Source organism: Lethenteron reissneri, unplaced genomic scaffold, assembly GCF_015708825.2.
Source record: "Lethenteron reissneri isolate LAM-NWPU_2019-01 unplaced genomic scaffold, ASM1570882v1 scaffold_1402, whole genome shotgun sequence".
In the NCBI taxonomy this organism is placed as follows: domain Eukaryota; kingdom Metazoa; phylum Chordata; class Hyperoartia; order Petromyzontiformes; family Petromyzontidae; genus Lethenteron; species Lethenteron reissneri.
This window is the reverse complement of record NW_026891116.1, coordinates 103,783-120,104: the sequence shown is the minus strand read 5'-3', so window position 1 is coordinate 120,104 and position 16,322 is coordinate 103,783. Positions and strand designations below refer to the sequence as shown.

At 54.4% G+C, this 16,322-nt stretch overlaps 1 long non-coding RNA gene across 1 annotated transcript; it reads right to left on the bottom strand.

The window, feature by feature from the left end:
- Positions 1-1,225: 1,225 nt before the first annotated feature.
- LOC133362209 (uncharacterized) lies at positions 1,226-7,087 on the bottom strand. Its single transcript, XR_009757469.1, has 3 exons — positions 6,189-7,087; positions 2,470-2,558; positions 1,226-1,582 (listed from the first exon to the last, which is right to left on the bottom strand). It is a non-coding gene; the product is annotated as an uncharacterized LOC133362209 (long non-coding RNA).
- Positions 7,088-16,322: the final 9,235 nt, after the last annotated feature.

Below are 16,322 nucleotides of genomic sequence, written 5' to 3'. Positions count from 1 at the left end.
AAACATAGACATACCTTCAACCGAGAAGATGGATACAAATTGAGCAATCATTGGAAGGATGTTATTAACCAGGTCAAACCTTAACTGCTTTATGGTGTTGCCTTCATATCTGCATCTCCAGTTTCTTCAGCTTCCCACAGCCAGCCCCGCTCACATCCCCCTACCCCACACCCCCCCCCCCCCTCTCTATCTCTCCTCCCTGGCTCCTCCCCCGTCTCTTACCTATATAGCCTCTTGTCACGGCAACCCTTTTGGCCACTTCAGCAATTGTTTCTTGCTGTGGTTGTCCCACCTGATAACGGACGCTTGTGTTGCGCCCGAAACGTCGTGATTTGATTTATTTTATTTTATACCCACGTCACTTTACCGAAAGAACTTGTAGAGACATCTTGACACTAAACATCACCCTCACACGGTGCGATGCTGAGACGCTTGGAGCAAGCCGCACACCTCCCTCCGTCCTTCCCTCCCTCCCTCCCTCCCCAGGATGAACTGGCCTCCCATGTCAAAGCGATACCCCTCCCTCACCCACTGCCCGTCCCTCCTGACCCTCCCCTCCCGAAATGACGAATCCGGCTCCATCTCGGCGCCACGGCCTGTCTCAGTCGCTCCATCATCTCACCCACCCTCCGACCTCTCTCACCGAACCTCGCTGCGACCCCTCCCTCCCTCCTCGCCCCTTCCCCCCTTCTCTCCACCTCCCCCCCCGATCTTCGCTGTTGCTCCCCCCTCGCTCCTCCCCCCGCTCCCCTCCCCCCCTCTCCCCACGACCTTCTCTGCTCCTCACCCCTCGCCCCTCCCCGCGCTCCCCTCCCCACCTCCCCCCACGACATTCTTTGGACCTCCCCCCTCGCCCCTCCCCCCACCACCTCCCCCCCCCACGATCGTCTCTGCACCTCCCCCCTCGCCCCTCCCCCCGCTTCCCTCCCCACCTCCCCCCCCGATCTTCTCCTCTCCTCCCCCCTCGCCCCTCCCCCCGCTCCCCTCCCCACCTCCCCCCCCGATCTTCTCCTCTCCTCCCCCCTCGCCCCTCCGCCCGCTCCTCTCCCCACCTCCCCCCACGATCTTCTCTGGACCTCCCCCCTCGCCCCTCCCCCCGCCCCTCCTCCTTCCGCTCCCCCCACCACTCCTCCTCCCGCCGCCGCCTCCTCTCCAACCCCCCCTCCCCCCGCTCCGCTCCCCGCCCCTCTCCCCCCCCGCCCCACCATGACCCCCTCGGCGAATCTCCACCCCTCGTCCGGCGCGGTGCGGTAGACGTCCACCCCTTGCCTCGCGAGTTCCCGTCGCCTGTCGGCGAACCTCTGATTCAACTGGTACTGCTCCCTCATGAACGCGTTGTGCTCTCTGGCCTCCCTGGCCCGCTCCGCCGACTCCCTCTGCCTCGCTTGTTCGGCCCTCTCCCGCCTCGATTCCCTGCCGCCGCCCGCGGCTCGGCCCCCCTCCCTGGCCGACGGCTGCCCCCTGTCCGGGACAATCAGCTGCCGCAGCCTGGCCGAGATGTCGGCGATCCTTCTCGGGTCGTCTCGTCCGCCGCTGCCTCGGCCCCTGTCCATGGCCGCCGGTTGTCACCTGCTCGGCCTTCCTGTGCCGTCACAGCCGCCGGGAGAATTTCCGTCATCGCCACCGTCACGACCAGTGGGTCTCTATGAGTGTGGGTCTTTGTGGGTCTCTGTGAGTCTCTGTGGGTCTCTGTGGGTCTCTATGAGTGTGGGTCTTTGTGGGTCTCTGTGAGTATGGGTCTCTGAGTGTGGGTCTCTGAGTGTGGGTCTTTGTGGGTCTCTGTGGGTCTCTGTGAGTGTGGGTCTCTATGAGTGTGGGTCTCTGTGAGTATGGGTCTCTGTGGGTCTCTGTGAGTGTGGGTCTCTGTGAGTATGGGTCTCTGTGAGTATGGGTCTCTGTGGGTCTCTGTGAGTGTGGGTCTCTGTGAGTATGGGTCTCTGTGGGTCTCTGTGAGTGTGGGTCTCTGTGAGTCTCTGTGAGTATGAGTCTCTGTGAGTATGGGTCTCTGTGGGTCTCTGTGAGGGTGGGTCTCTGTGAGTGTGGGTCGCTGTGGGTCTCTGTGAGGGTGGGTCTCTGTGAGTGTGGGTCTCTGTGAGTATGGGTCTCTGTGGGTCTCTGTGAGTGTGGGTCTCTGAGTCTCTGTGAGTATGAGTCTCTGTGAGTATGGGTCTCTGTGGGTCTCTGTGAGTATGGGTGTCTATGAGTATGGGTCTCTGTGAATATGGGTCTCTGTGAGTATAGGTCTCTGTGAGTGTGGGTCTCTGTGAGTATGAGTCTCTGTGAGTATGAGTCTCTGTGAGTATGGGTCTCTGTGGGTCTCTGTGAGTATGGGTCTCTGTGGGTCTCTGTGAGTATGGGTGTCTATGAGTATGGGTCTCTGTGAATATGGGTCTCTGTGAGTATAGGTCTCTGTGAGTATGGTTCTCTATGACTTTGGGTCTCTATGGGTCTCTAAGTGTGGGACCTTACCTGGTAAAATGAAAATGATTGTGAGGTGATGTATGATGATTGTCTTGGATTATCACACGGCCTGACGTCAGCAGGCACACTGCGCAACGCTGCGGGTGACATCACAGATGTGACGTCACAGATGTGACGTCACCGCTCACTTGCTGTGACAAATATTACATCCATTATTGTGCCCCCCCCCCGCCCCCCAAAATACACAAGTTTATTTTTACACTTTTTGCATTGTGTCCAGTCTGGAAGCTACCCACGTGCCAAATTTCAAGTTTGTTGCATGTTGGGAAGCATGCTAAACATTTCGAACAGACACACATTCACAAATTTCCCTTTAATACATATAAACTGTGTTTTACTGGTAGGAACGAAGTGAACCAGCCTACAATAGATTATATCGTCCGTCCGTCCGTCCGATTCGGTGTAGCAACATCGCCCCCTACTGCAAACACTTGGCAGGACCCTACAAAAACCTTTAGACTCAGTGAGGCTTTCCTGGCTAAACAAGTGTAACATTCCCTTATAATTCCCTGAGATAGCTTTTAATTACAAAAACCTTTAGACTCAGTGACGCTTTCCTGGCTAAACAAGTGTAACATTCCCTTATAATTCCCTGAGATAGCTTTTAATTAAAACATTTAAATTAAAAATTAACTCACAGCGGCCTAAAGCCTACAGCTAGGCCTAAAGCCTAGAACTAGGCCTCAAACTCTCCCTTCGGATCGTCCAATTAGGTGTAGCAACATGATTTTTATTTTTTTATTTTATTTTCATTAATTTTGATGTTTTACCTACGTGACTTTACCGAAAAACCTAAGAATATATAGCAACATCGCCCCCTACTGCAAACACTTGGCAGGACCCTAGAAAAACCTTTAGACTCAGTGGGGCTTTCCTGGCTAAACAAGTGTAATAATACATGATGTTTATATTCTTTGGTTATTCGTTCCTACCAGCCCACCCCGCAGAGACCTGTTTTGTGTGTATATAAACTATATTATGTTTATATATAAACTAAATTGTCTGTATATATAAACTGTATAGTATGTATATATTAACAAGGGGGGGTGGAGATGTAGGGGGAGAGAGGGGGGGGAGATGTAGGTGGGGAGAGGGGGGGAGAGGAGATGTAGGGGGGGAGAGGGGGGGAGGGGGGAGAGGGGGGGAGAGAGAGGGGGGGGGGAGATGTAGGGGGGGGAGAGGAGAGGGAGATTAAGGGGGAGAGAGGGGGGGGAGAGGGGGGGGAGAGGGGGGGAGAGAGGGGGGGGGAGATGTAGGGGGGGAGAGGGGAGGGGGGAGAAGGGGGGAGAGGGGGGGGGGGAGAGGGGGAGGGGAGAGGCGGGGAGATTAAGGGGGGGAGAGGGGGGGAGATGTAGGGGGGGAGATGTAGGGGGGGAGAGGGAGGGGGAGATGTAGGGGGGGAGATGTAGGGGGGGAGAGGGGAGGGGGAGAGGGGGGGGAGAGGGGGAGATGTAGGGGAGAGAGGGGGGGAGAGGGGGGGGAGAGGGGGGGGGAAAGGGGGGGCGGAGAGGGGGAAAGAGAGGGGGGGGAGAGGGGGGGGGAGATGTAGGGAAGAGAGGGGGGGGGAGAGGGGAGGGGAGAGGGGGGGGGGGAGAGGGGAGGGGAGAGGGGGGGGAGAGAGGGGGGGGGAGAGAGGGGGGGGAGAAGGGGGGGAGAGGGGGAGATGTAGGGAAGAGAGGGGGGGGAGAGGGGGGGAGATGTAGGGAGGGTAGAGGGGGGGGGAGGGGGAGATGTAGGGAAGAGAGGGGGGAGAGATGGGGAGATGTAGGGAAGAGAGGGGGGGAGATGTTGGGGGGGAGAGGGGGGGGGAGATGGGGGGGCGAGGGGGGGGAGAGGGGGGGAGATGTAGGGGGAGAGAGGGGGGGGGGAGATCTAGGTGGGGAGATGGGGGGGGGAGAGATGGGGGGGGAGAGATGGGGGGGGGGAGAGATGGGGGGGGGGGGAGAGATGGGGGGGGAGAGATGGGGGGGGAGAGATGGGGGGGGAGAGATGGGGAGATGTAGGGAAGAGAGGGGGGGAGATGTTGGGGGGGAGAGATGGGGGGGGGAGAGATGGGGGGGGAGAGATGGGGGGGGGAGAGATGGGGAGATGTAGGGAAGAGAGGGGGGGAGATGTTGGGGGGGAGAGATGGGGGGGGAGGAGAGATGGGGGGGGAGAGATGGGGGGGGGGAGAGATGGGGGGGGAGAGATGGGGGGGGGAGAGATGGGGAGATGTAGGGAAGAGAGGGGGGGAGATGTTGGGGGGGAGAGATGGGGGGGGGGAGAGATGGGGGGGGAGAGATGGGGGGGGGGAGAGATGGGGGGGAGAGATGGGGGGGGGGAGAGATGGGGGGGGGAGAGATGGGGGGGGGGAGAGATGGGGGGGGGAGAGATGGGGGGGGGAGAGATGGGGGGGGGAGAGATGGGGGGGGGAGAGATGGGGGGGGGGAGAGAGGGGGAGATGTAGGGAAGAGAGGGGGGGAGAGGGGGGGGGGAGATGTTGGGGGGGAGAGGGGGGGGAGATGGGGGAAGAGAGGGGGGAGATGTTGGGGGGGAGATGTTGGGGGGGAGAGGGGGGGAGATGTAGGGGGGGAGAGGGGGGGAGAGAGGGGGAGATGTAGGGGGGGAGAGGGGGGGGAGAGATGGGGAGATGTAGGGAAGAGAGGGGGGGAGAAGGGGGGGAGAGGGGGGAGAGAGGGGGGGAGATGTAGGGGGGGAGATGTAGGGGGGAGATGTAGGGGGGGATGTAGGGGGGAGAGAGGGGGGAAGGGGGAGATTAAGTGGGAGAGAGGGGGGGGAGGAGGGGGGAGATGTTGGGGGGGAGAGGGGGGGAAGGGGGAGATTAAGTGGGAGAGAGGGGGGGAGAGGGGGGGGGAGAGGGGGGGAGATGTAGGGGGCGGAGAGGGGGGGAGATGTAGGGGGGGAGATGTAGGGGGGGAGAGGGGGGAAGGGGGAGATTAAGTGGGAGAGAGGGGGGGAGAGGGGGGGGAGAGGGGGGGAGAGAGGGGGGGGGAGAGAGGGGGGGGAGAGAGGGGGGGGAGAGGGGGGAGAGAGGGGGGGGGGAGAGGGGGGGGAGAGGGGGGAGAGAGGGGGGGAGAGTGGGGGGAGAGGGGGGGGAGAGAGGGGGGGGAGAGAGGGGGGGAGAGAGGGGGGGGGAGAGGGGGGGGAGAGGGGGGGGAGAGGGGGGGGAGAGGGGGGGGGGAGAGGGGGGGGGAGAGGGGGGGGGGAGAGGGGGGAGGGGGGGGGAGAGGGGGGGGAGATGTAGGGGCGGAGATGTAGGGGGGGAGATGTAGGGGGGGAGATGTAGGGGGGGAGAGGGGGGGAAGGGGGAGATTAAGTGGGAGAGAGGGGGGGGAGAGAGGGGGGGGAGAGGGGGGGGGAGAGGCGGGGGAGAGGGGGGGGAGAGAGGGGGAGATGTAGGGAAGAGAGGGGGGGGAGAGGGAGATGTTGGGGGGGAGAGGGGGGGGAGATGTTGGGGGGGAGAGGGGGGGGAGATGTAGGGGGGGAGAGGGGGGGGGGAGAGGGGGGGAGATGTAGGGGGGGAGATGTTGGGGGGGAGAGGGGGGGGAGGGGGGGAGATGTAGGGGGGGAGAGGGGGGGGAGATGTTGGGGGGGGGAGGGGGGGGAGAGAGGGGGAGATGTAGGGAAGAGAGGGGGGGGGGGAGATGTTGGGGGGGAGAGGGGGGGGGTAGGGGGGGGGGTGCTGAGCGAGTGGCTCTGCTACTCACCACGCGAGGCTCGACTGGCTGCACGCCACGTGGCCTCAGTCCCAAGCGCCTCGTGCGCAAATTAAACACGTTTAGGTGACTGTGTGTCAGATTAAATCACTAACAACAACTATAACAATCTCTCGGTGTCTCTCTCTCTGTCTTTGTGTCTCTGTGTGTCTCTCTTTCTGTCTCTCTGTGTCTGTCTCTGTGTCTCTGTGTCTCTCGCTGTCTCTCTCTCTGTGTGTCTGTCTCTGTCTCTCTCTGTGTCTGTCTCTGTGTCTCTCGTTGTGTCTCTGTGTCTCTCTGTCTGTCTCTGTGTGTCTGTCTCTCTGTGTGTGTCTCTGTCTCTCTGTGTCTGTCTCTCTCTCTGTGTCTTTGTGTCTCTGTGTCTGTCTCTGTGTCTCTGTCTCTCTCTGTGTCTCTCTCTGTCTCTGTGTCTCTCTCTGTGTCTGTCTCTGTGTCTCTCTGTCTGTCTCTGTGTCTCTCTCTGTCTCTCTGTCTCTATGTGTGTCTCTGTCTCTCTCTGTCTCTGTGTCTCTCTCTGTGTCTGCCTCTCTGTGTCTCTGTGTGTGTCTCTGTCTCTCTGTGTGTCTCTGTGTCTCTCTCTCTGTCTCTCTCTCTGTGTCTCTGTGTGTCTCTGTGTCTGTCTCTCTCTCTGTGTCTCTGTGTGTCTCTCTGTGTCTCTGTGTCTGTCTCTCTGTGTGTCTCTGTGTCTCTTTCTGTGTCTCTGTGTGTCTCTGTGTCTGTCTCTCTCTCTGTGTCTCTCTCTGTGTCTCTGTGTCTGTCTCTCTGTGTGTCTCTGTGTGTCTCTCTGTGTCTCTGTGTCTCTCTGTGTCTGTCTCTCTGTGTCTCTGTCTCTGTGTATCTGTGTGTCTCTCTGTGTCTCTGTCTCTGTGTATCTGTGTGTCTCTGTGTTGAACTTGGCACCCCCCAGACCGTCAGCGAGGCAATTGAGATCCTAACGGTCACCTCGGCTCGCATTGTTGCTGGGGGAGGGGCCAAGCAGCGAGGCAGCGCTGTGATTGGTCGGGAGGAGGGGGAGGGGCCAAGCAGCGAGGCAGCGCTGTGATTGGTCGGGAGGAGGAGGAGGGGCCAAGCAGCGAGGCAGCGCTGTGATTGGTCGGGAGGAGGAGGCGGGGCCTCGATCACTTCCAGAAGGAGGCGAAGATTTAGATTTATTAGATTATTTTATTATTTTATTATATAATTAAAGCGCCACGTTATTTTATTATATAATTAAACGCGCGTATTTATTACATAATTATATTATTGTGCTTTTTTATATTATGTTATTATATTATTTTATTATGTTTTATTTTTATTATTTCATTATGTTTTATTTTTATTATTTTATTGTTTTATTTTTATTATTTCATTATTGCTTTATTTTTATTATTTTATTATGTTTTATTTTAATTTTATTATGTTTTATTTTTATTATTTCATTATGTTTTATTTTTATTATTTCATTATTTCCCTTCTACGAGACTTTACCGAAAGAACCAAGAAGAGGCGAAGATTTCTATTTATTAGATTAAACCATCCAAGTCACGCAGCATCTCGATTGTGAAGGGAGTACTCTGTGACCTGAAATTCTTCATCGGAGATGACCAAATCCCAACAGTGTCTGAGCAGCCGGTAAAAAGCCTTGGAAGGTGGTATGATTCAAGCCTGAAGGACAAAGACCAGGTGCAACAGCTGCGCAAAGACATCAGTAGTAGCCTCCAGTCCATCGACAACACCCAGCTACCTGGAAAGTTAAAGGCTTGGTGTCTGCAGTTTGGTCTCCTACCCCGGGTGTTGTGGCCCCTAGCAGTGTATGAGGTTCCAATCTCAACAGTGGAGAAGATGGAAAGAGGAGTCACAGGCTACTTAAAGAAGTGGCTCGGAGTTCCACGATGCCTTACCACCATAGGCCTCTATGGAGATGGTGTCCTCAAGCTGCCCCTCACCAGTCTAACCGAGGAATTCAAGTGTGCAAAAACCAGGCTCCAGATGACACTGAATGAATCTCGAGACCCAGTGGTGAGCAACAACGCGCCGACCTTGGCAACTGGGCGCAAATGGAGGCCAGGAAAAGCAGTCCAGGAGGCAACAGCAGCCCTCAGACATGCTGACATTGTGGGTCATGTTCAGCAAGGGAGAGGAGGCCTTGGGCTAACTAGCCGTGCTGCTTGGAGTAAGGCCACTGCACCAGAGCGGCGGAAGATGGTAGTGCAGGAAGTACGCCATCAGGAGGAGGCTGCAAGGTGGGCCAAGGCAGTCTCTCTTGCCAAACAGGGACAGTGGACTCGATGGGACAGTGTGGAGAAGAGGAAGATCAGCTGGAAGGAGCTGTGGGCCATGGAAGCGAGGCGGTTGAGTTTTTCCATCAGAGCAACATATGACATCCTTCCAACACCAGTTAATCTTCACCAATGGTATGGTGAAGATCCGGACTGTGTCCTCTGTTCCATGCCAGCCAACCTCAGGCACATTCTCACAGGGTGTAAAACAAGCCTCACCCAAGGACGCTACACTTGGCGTCACAACCAAGTCCTTAAAAACCTTGCGTCCGCTGTGGAGGACAAGCGAGCTGCCACCAACTCCCTACCACCCCCAGCAGCATCACACCCCTTACGGACGACCTAAACCACCGAAGAGCGGCTCTACACCATTAGAGCGAGACCAGCTGCGCTTGGCCCGCGACTGGAAAATGCTAGCTGACATTGGCCGGCAACTTGTGTTTCCTCCGGAGATCGCAACCACCACCCTAAGTCCTGACATGGTGCTCTGGTCCCGTTCACTCAAGAAGGTCTTCATCATTGAGCTCACAGTACCCTAGGAGGACTCAGTAGATGAGGCTTATGAGCGAAAACATCTGCGCTATGCCGATCTAGCTGCCGAAGCACGGCATCATGGCTGGAACACAGAAGTCCGACCAGTGGAGGTGGGCTGCAGAGGTTTTGTGGCAACATCTACAACCAGACTGCTTAGAGACCTGGGAATTAAGGGCCAGAGCCAGCGTTCGGCAATCAGAGCTGTATCGGAGGCGGCAGAAGGCAGCAGTCAGTGGCTCTGGATGAAGAGGAAAGACCCCAGCTGGGCCCCGAAATGAGAGGGCCAGGAGGTATGCAGTCAACAATGCTTGACTCAGGGAGGAGGACGCCCCTGCCATGCATAGTCCCATGGGATGTTGGCTATCAACAACAAGGCAACTCCTATGACTAATTGGGAATGGGACGCAAGCGCAGGATTGATCACCCTGTCGCTGGCCGCCTTTGGGGAGGGTGTATAGTATGAAAGGCCGAAACACCCTAGGAACCAAAGGTTCACTACTGACGATGCGCTCCCCAAATTTCACCAGGCTCACTGTTCATGAACTCTTGGAAGTGCTTGCACAAAGGATAGTAACATCTCATCCTGTGTTCTTGGAATCTGGGCCAAGTCTTCTGCGCGTTCAGCAGGAATTGTCATCACTGATTGCTCGTTAGTGCCACACATTTTAGTTTTCGTTTGCAAACTCAATCGAACTCTGCAGGGACCCGAGTTGGATTCCTGCTCACGGCCAAAAACAGTTGATGATTATCTGAACCGGTCGTGGGCCTCCCCGAGGTCAACTCGGCCTAAAAGTTGTCCCTTGTGCGATGTGTAAACATCACCACTAGGGAGACAAAGGGGGCCGGGCCTGGTTCTGGTCACCCACCCCCCCCCCCCCCCCCGTGTGCCACAGTGCCGGCCTTGATAAGTGCTGCTACTCGCTAACAGCACTTGCCCCCGACAGTCTGTTAGAGGCTATACGGGGGATCTTTGTCTTTGGCAGTGGCGGTGCAGAAGGTGCGTGCAGGAGGTGCGTGCAGGAGGTGCGTGCAGGAGGTGCGTGCAGGAGGCCGAACGGCGCCCGGAAGAGACGCGTCCCACGAAGAGCTTCCATGAAGAAGTGCGGGAGCGAGGCGAGAGGGGGCCAAGGGATGGGCCGCGGGAGGTCTGAGGGAGGGCAGCGAAGGGGGGGGGCAGATGAACGTCAGCGAGGGACAGGAGCTCGGCCTGAGGGGCACAGAACTGGGGCGGAGTCGGGAAGCGGGAGGGGAAGAGGGGAGAGAGAGACGGCGCAGCAAGAGTCGAGGGCCAGAGACGCGGCGGGCGAGAGACGCAGAGACGAGGCGGCGAGGGGAGCACGGCAAGAGAGAGAGAGAGACAACCATCAGAGGAATTTCATTCAACGGTTCTTGAGGCAGAGGCTAGGGGGGTCCGGTTCAGACGGAGCGAGAGAGACGGGGCGAGATGAGGGGAGGGGCAGAGACGTCGCGAGAGATCGGCAAAGAGAAGGGGAGGCAAGGGGAAGACAGGAAGAGAGAGAGAGACATCAGAGGGCGCCGAGCCTTCGTCGATTTATAAGCGAGAGGTTAGGGGGATTCAGTTGGGAAGGAGGGAGAGAGACGGGGAGGCAGGGAGGGAGAGAGACGGGGGCCCAGGGAGGGAGGGAGATGGGGGGGCAGAGAGAGAGGGAGATGGGGGGGCAGAGAGAGAGAGAGATGGGGGGGCAGAGAGGGGGAGAGATGGGGGGGCAGAGAGGGAGAGGGGGGCAGGGAGGGAGAGAGACGGGGGGGCAGAGAGGGGGAGAGACGGGGGGGTAGAGAGGGGGGCAGAGAGGGGGAGAGAGAGGGGGGCAGGGAGGGAGAGGGGGGCAGGGAGGGAGAGAGACGGGGGGGCAGAAAGGGGGAGAGACAAAAGGGCAGGGAGGGAGAGAGCTGTAGATGCCACTGGTTCTTCACGTTCTGCAGATGTAGATGCCACTGGTTCTTCACGTTCTGCAGATGTAGATGCCACTGGTTCTTCACGTTCTGCAGATGTAAATGCCACTGATTCTTCACGTTCTGCAGATGTAAATGCCACTGATTCTTCACGTTCTGCAGATGTAAATGCCACTGGTTCTTCACGTTCTGCAGATGTAGATGCCACTGGTTCTTCACGTTCTGCAGATGCCACTGATACTTCACGCTCTACAGATGTAGATGCCACTGGTTCTTCACGTTCTGCAGATGCCACTGGTTCTTCACGTTCTGCAGATGTAGATGCCACTGATTCTTCACGCTCTGCAGATGTAGATGCCACTGGTTCTTCACGTTCTGCAGATGCCACCGATTCTTCACGCTCTGCAGATGTAGATGCCACTGGTTCTTCACGTTCTGCAGATGTAGATGCCACTGGTTCTTCATGTTCTGCAGATGTAGATGCCACTGGTTCTTCACGCTCTGCAGATGTAGAAGCCACTATTTCTTCACGTTCTGCAGATGTAGATGCCACTGGTTCTTCATGTTCTGCAGATGTAGATGCCACTGATTCACGTTCTACAGATGTAGATACTAATTCCCTTTGGCACGTGTTTCCTCTCTATTCTCTTGAAATACCTACTAAGAGATGTCTGCACAGTTGTTCTCTTCATCTCTGCACAAATCAACTTGTGATGGGCAATCGCATCGTTGAACTGCGGTAACGGGACATACGGACAGGTTTGCACGTATCTCTGAAAGTTCCCAAGTCGAATGTTTGTAAGTAGAGGTAGTCCCTGTACTACATCGGGCACAAGCTGGGGGCAGGGGTGGGGGGTCAGGGAATTGGGTGATGCAACAGATGTTCATTAGGGATAGAGAAGGGGTTGGTTGTCACTGTGGAGGCGGCATTGCCGAGGGGACAGGACAGGAAGGGTGGGTCACCCTTGACACGTGAAGGACACGGCTTCGAATCCCGTCTAGTGAGCAAAACGAACAAAGACGCCAAGGTCACCGTGAACTGATGTCACGACTCCCCCGCGCTGACGTCATATCGAGTTTCATTTAAGTGACGCCACTATATTTCCAAAACGAGTGTGGTTTTTACAGTATTTTTGTTTTAAGACGCGAGGTTGCCACCTGTCCTTGCTTTGATGTAATATCCCTGCATTGATGCATTTCATTTCATTAAATTGATATCACTAGATTGCCACGGTTATCATTTGTAATTCTTTACGACGCGAGTTTGCCACCTGTACTGGTTCCCCCCCCCCCCAAGATCATCCTCTTATGGAGGTCGGCTCCCGTGGGATATCTCCAAGTCTTCGCAGAAATGTGACTTGGCAAGTCCTGGTTTTTTGCCAGTCGCGTGAAAGTTTGCCACTCAATAGCGTGCATGTACACGCACAGTCATCCTCCCCCGTCTCTCTTATGCTGTTGTGAATACGGAGGGAGTGCTTCAAAAACAAGTGAACACTTCTGAGACTTTGCAACAGCAGCACAGGAGAACGTGCTGCCTCCGGCCTCTGGAGACCTGCACCTGTAGAAGATTCCGGGCGCGCGTTGACAATGTTGGCGAAGACTCTTCGGCTTGCCACGCATATAAATGATTTATAGTGAAAAACTTTGTTTTTACGGGTTATACTTATTGAAGCTATTAGGACGGAACCACGATTGACCTCCGACAGTGGCGATGATGTTCACAATGGGTGAAGGGGCTGAGTTGGTACCCGCGACGGGTTTCGCAAACTCACAACCTTTCCGAGTGTATTTCCTTACGTTGAATACAAAAAAAGCACGGAATTGCTTGCGATTTTAAGCGCTTTAATTTTGAGCGTACACGCAACGAACAGAAACAATGAACATTCACTTCACAATCAAAATGCATGTTACCACGAAAGTCCACGCCTGCCAGTTGTGTTATACTGCTCCTAATCTTATTCTTGGTTCTTTCGGGAAAGTCACGTAGAAGGGAAATAATAAAATAAAAATAAAGCAGTGAAATTCTCACGTTTCAATTGCAACACAAGCAATCATCAGGTATGATGATTGCTTCAGGTGATGATGATTGCTTGTGTTGCAATCAAAACGTCGTGATTTAGTTATTCTTATTTTCACCCACGCGACTTTACCGAAAAAACCATAGAGTATGGATCCTTGCAGTCACGAAAACTTCACACCTAGAAGTTCATGGCCATATCATGGCCACTCACGTGAACCACGTGTTTCCTACTCGGAATGACCCAGGTTGGGTTTGTTCACCACTTGAATGTCACAGCCTTCAAACCTTCACCTCAGCACAGTTCATTCTTCATTGCAAGGCCCGCAGGCCACTGGCGGCCCCCGATGGGCCTTTAGCGCGGTCCTCTGACATGCGCTCCCCCCTGACAATACACAAATGTGAAAACACCCCTCCCCCCAATCATCATCATGCTGCTGTCAACCCCAACTGTAATTTCAAATGTGTGGCCGCCCTCCTCAAAGATTACACTGGTCAACACACTTTGTCTGGCATGAGGTATTCCAACGGTTTTAAGGTAATTTTGGGGTGCTGATTCCAAATCTGGCATCAGTTTTTGTCTATCCCATGAGGTTTTTGAGATATCAAAGATTGCATTTTCAATAAAAACTGCAGAAGAAAAATATTAAATAAATGTGGATATCTACATAAAATGATATTATAAACACACTATCCTAAAAATACAGCACCATATTTTAACACTAAAGCAGTCACTGACTCGCAACAACTTGCAATCAGAAGTGACAGAGTTAATTTCGGGTAAAATCGATGAAAATGGGGTATGCCGATAGCATAAAAAATTAACCCGTAAAAACAAAGTTTTTCACTATAAATCCTTTATATGCGTGGCATCGGGGCGGCTAGAGTCCTCTCGTCCTCTGGCTTGAGATGGCTGCCACCTATGGGTCAGATGAGTGTCTGCCACCATTAAACAATTGGTAATTAAATATTTAAATTTCTCTAAACTGTGTAAAATTTAGGAATTTTTTTTCAGGAAAATGCATTGTCACGCACAACGAGTCTGTGTGCAAAATGTCAGCTCGATTGGATCACGGGAAGTGGGTTAAAAAACGACCGAAAGATTTGCACGGTCCTAAGCAAGCAAGCGAACTTAATATAAAGGATTTAAAAATGAGATGTGATTGAGCAAATCTGAGATCAGATTTGGAATCGGCACCCTGAAATTAGTCTAGAACAGCTGCAAAAGTCCAGGCCAGAAAAACATGCTGTGTTGTTGTTGTTGACCAGTGTTAACGGCGAAAGTGTCCACCCCCCCACCTCCTCTCTGAAAATTGATGAAAAGCAGCGACTTAAAACTGAACACCCAAAACATTTGAACTGCGGTGGCTAAAAGTCTCCACCCTGGCTACCATTTCGCCAAGAACAATGGAACGTAAAACAACGTCCCTCAAAACAAACTCCGATTCTCTTTTAATCCTCAGATTCAGAAGTGGTGTCGACATCTGGACCCTCAAACCAGTCAAAGGGTGAGTGTCGCCGTTTTGCAGGAAGCTTGATGGAAGGTGATGCAGAGACCATCTTCCCTTGTTTGATCTTTGCTGTCAACGTGGTTTTTCTTGAGATCTCAATCGCCTGTAACAAATGAACACATCGAAGACAATTGGGCATCGTCAAAAGTCTAGAGTGGTCCTCCTGCTCAAGTGAGCGTGGCTTGGTGTTCGTCTCTCGTGACGAGGTGCACAGCTCCTGCGGTGGATGCCTCCTCCACCTTGCCGTGGCGTGTCCTCGAAATAACGCGCGCGGATTCCCCGTGGGCTGCGTGTGACAGGTAAAGTTTCAAATTGAATCGGAAGGAAATTCAAACTCGTGCTAAGGTAGCCGACTTGAGGTTGGCTGCTACATCTCGGACGCTGCAAAGAAATGTCGCATGCCAGATAGTCCAAGTTTAATGTTCTACCGATATGTTGCGTGCCAGACAGTCCAAGTTTAATGTGATGCTCGCTAGGAATTACACTGAGAGACGGTGAAAGGAACAACGTTTTTGTTGTCCATCCGCCCGCACCTCCGATTCGCACGGTTGGCTACGCACGGTGTTGCGAACGAAGTTCAACACACACACACGTACACACACACACGTACACACACACACGTACACACACACACACGTACACACACACACACGTACACACACACACACGTACACACACACGTACACACACACGCACACGTACACACACGTACACACACGTACACACACGTACACACACGCACACGTACGCACACGCACACGTACGCATACGCACACGCACACGTACGCACACGCACACGTACACACACGTACACACACACACACGTACACACACACACACGTACACACACACGTACACACACACACACGTACACACACACACGTACACGCACACACACACGCACACACACACGTACACACACACGTACACACACACGTACACACACACGTACACACACACACACGTACACACACACGTACACACACACGTACACGTACACACGTACACGTACACACACACGTACACGCACACACACACGTACACACACACACACATACACACACACACGTACACACACACGTACACACACACGTACGTACGTACGTACGTACGGACACATACACACACACACGTACGTACGTACGGACATACACACACACACGTACACACACACACACACGTACACACACACACGTACACACACACATGTACACACACACACGTACACACACACGTACGTACGGACACGTACACACACACACACACGTACACACACACACACGTACACACACACGTACACACACACGTACACACACACACGTACACACACACACGTACACACACACACGTACACACACACACACGTACGTACGGACACGTACACACACACACATACACACACACGTACGTACGTACGGACACGAGGGTCAGATCATGTACACAGGGTTCATGGCAACGCACGGTGTTGCGAACGAAGTTCAACGCACATACGCACGGACAACAACACGAGTGTTAGATAATACACACAGCTCCATGACATCGTTCACACTGTTGAGGGAAGCCGGCAGCTTGTGCTGGACGGGTGCCGAGAGAGGGATGATGGACGATGGTCAAGAAAACATGGACCGGAATGGCATCCAACGGGAGATACTCGACTGAGACGGCTCCAAGCGAGGAGATGGAGCGATGAATTGAGCGGCGTGCGTAGGCGCTGAGTGTGGATCATTATATCTGCAGGATCGTGAGAGATGGCGATTGCGCGGGGAGGTCTTCGTCCGGAAGTGGAATGATTGTGGCCGATGAAGTCTCAATGCCACAAAAACAAGAATGTGAACGTGAAAACGAGGGCTCAAAACATCTGACACGAACACAATATTATTGTAAACATTAA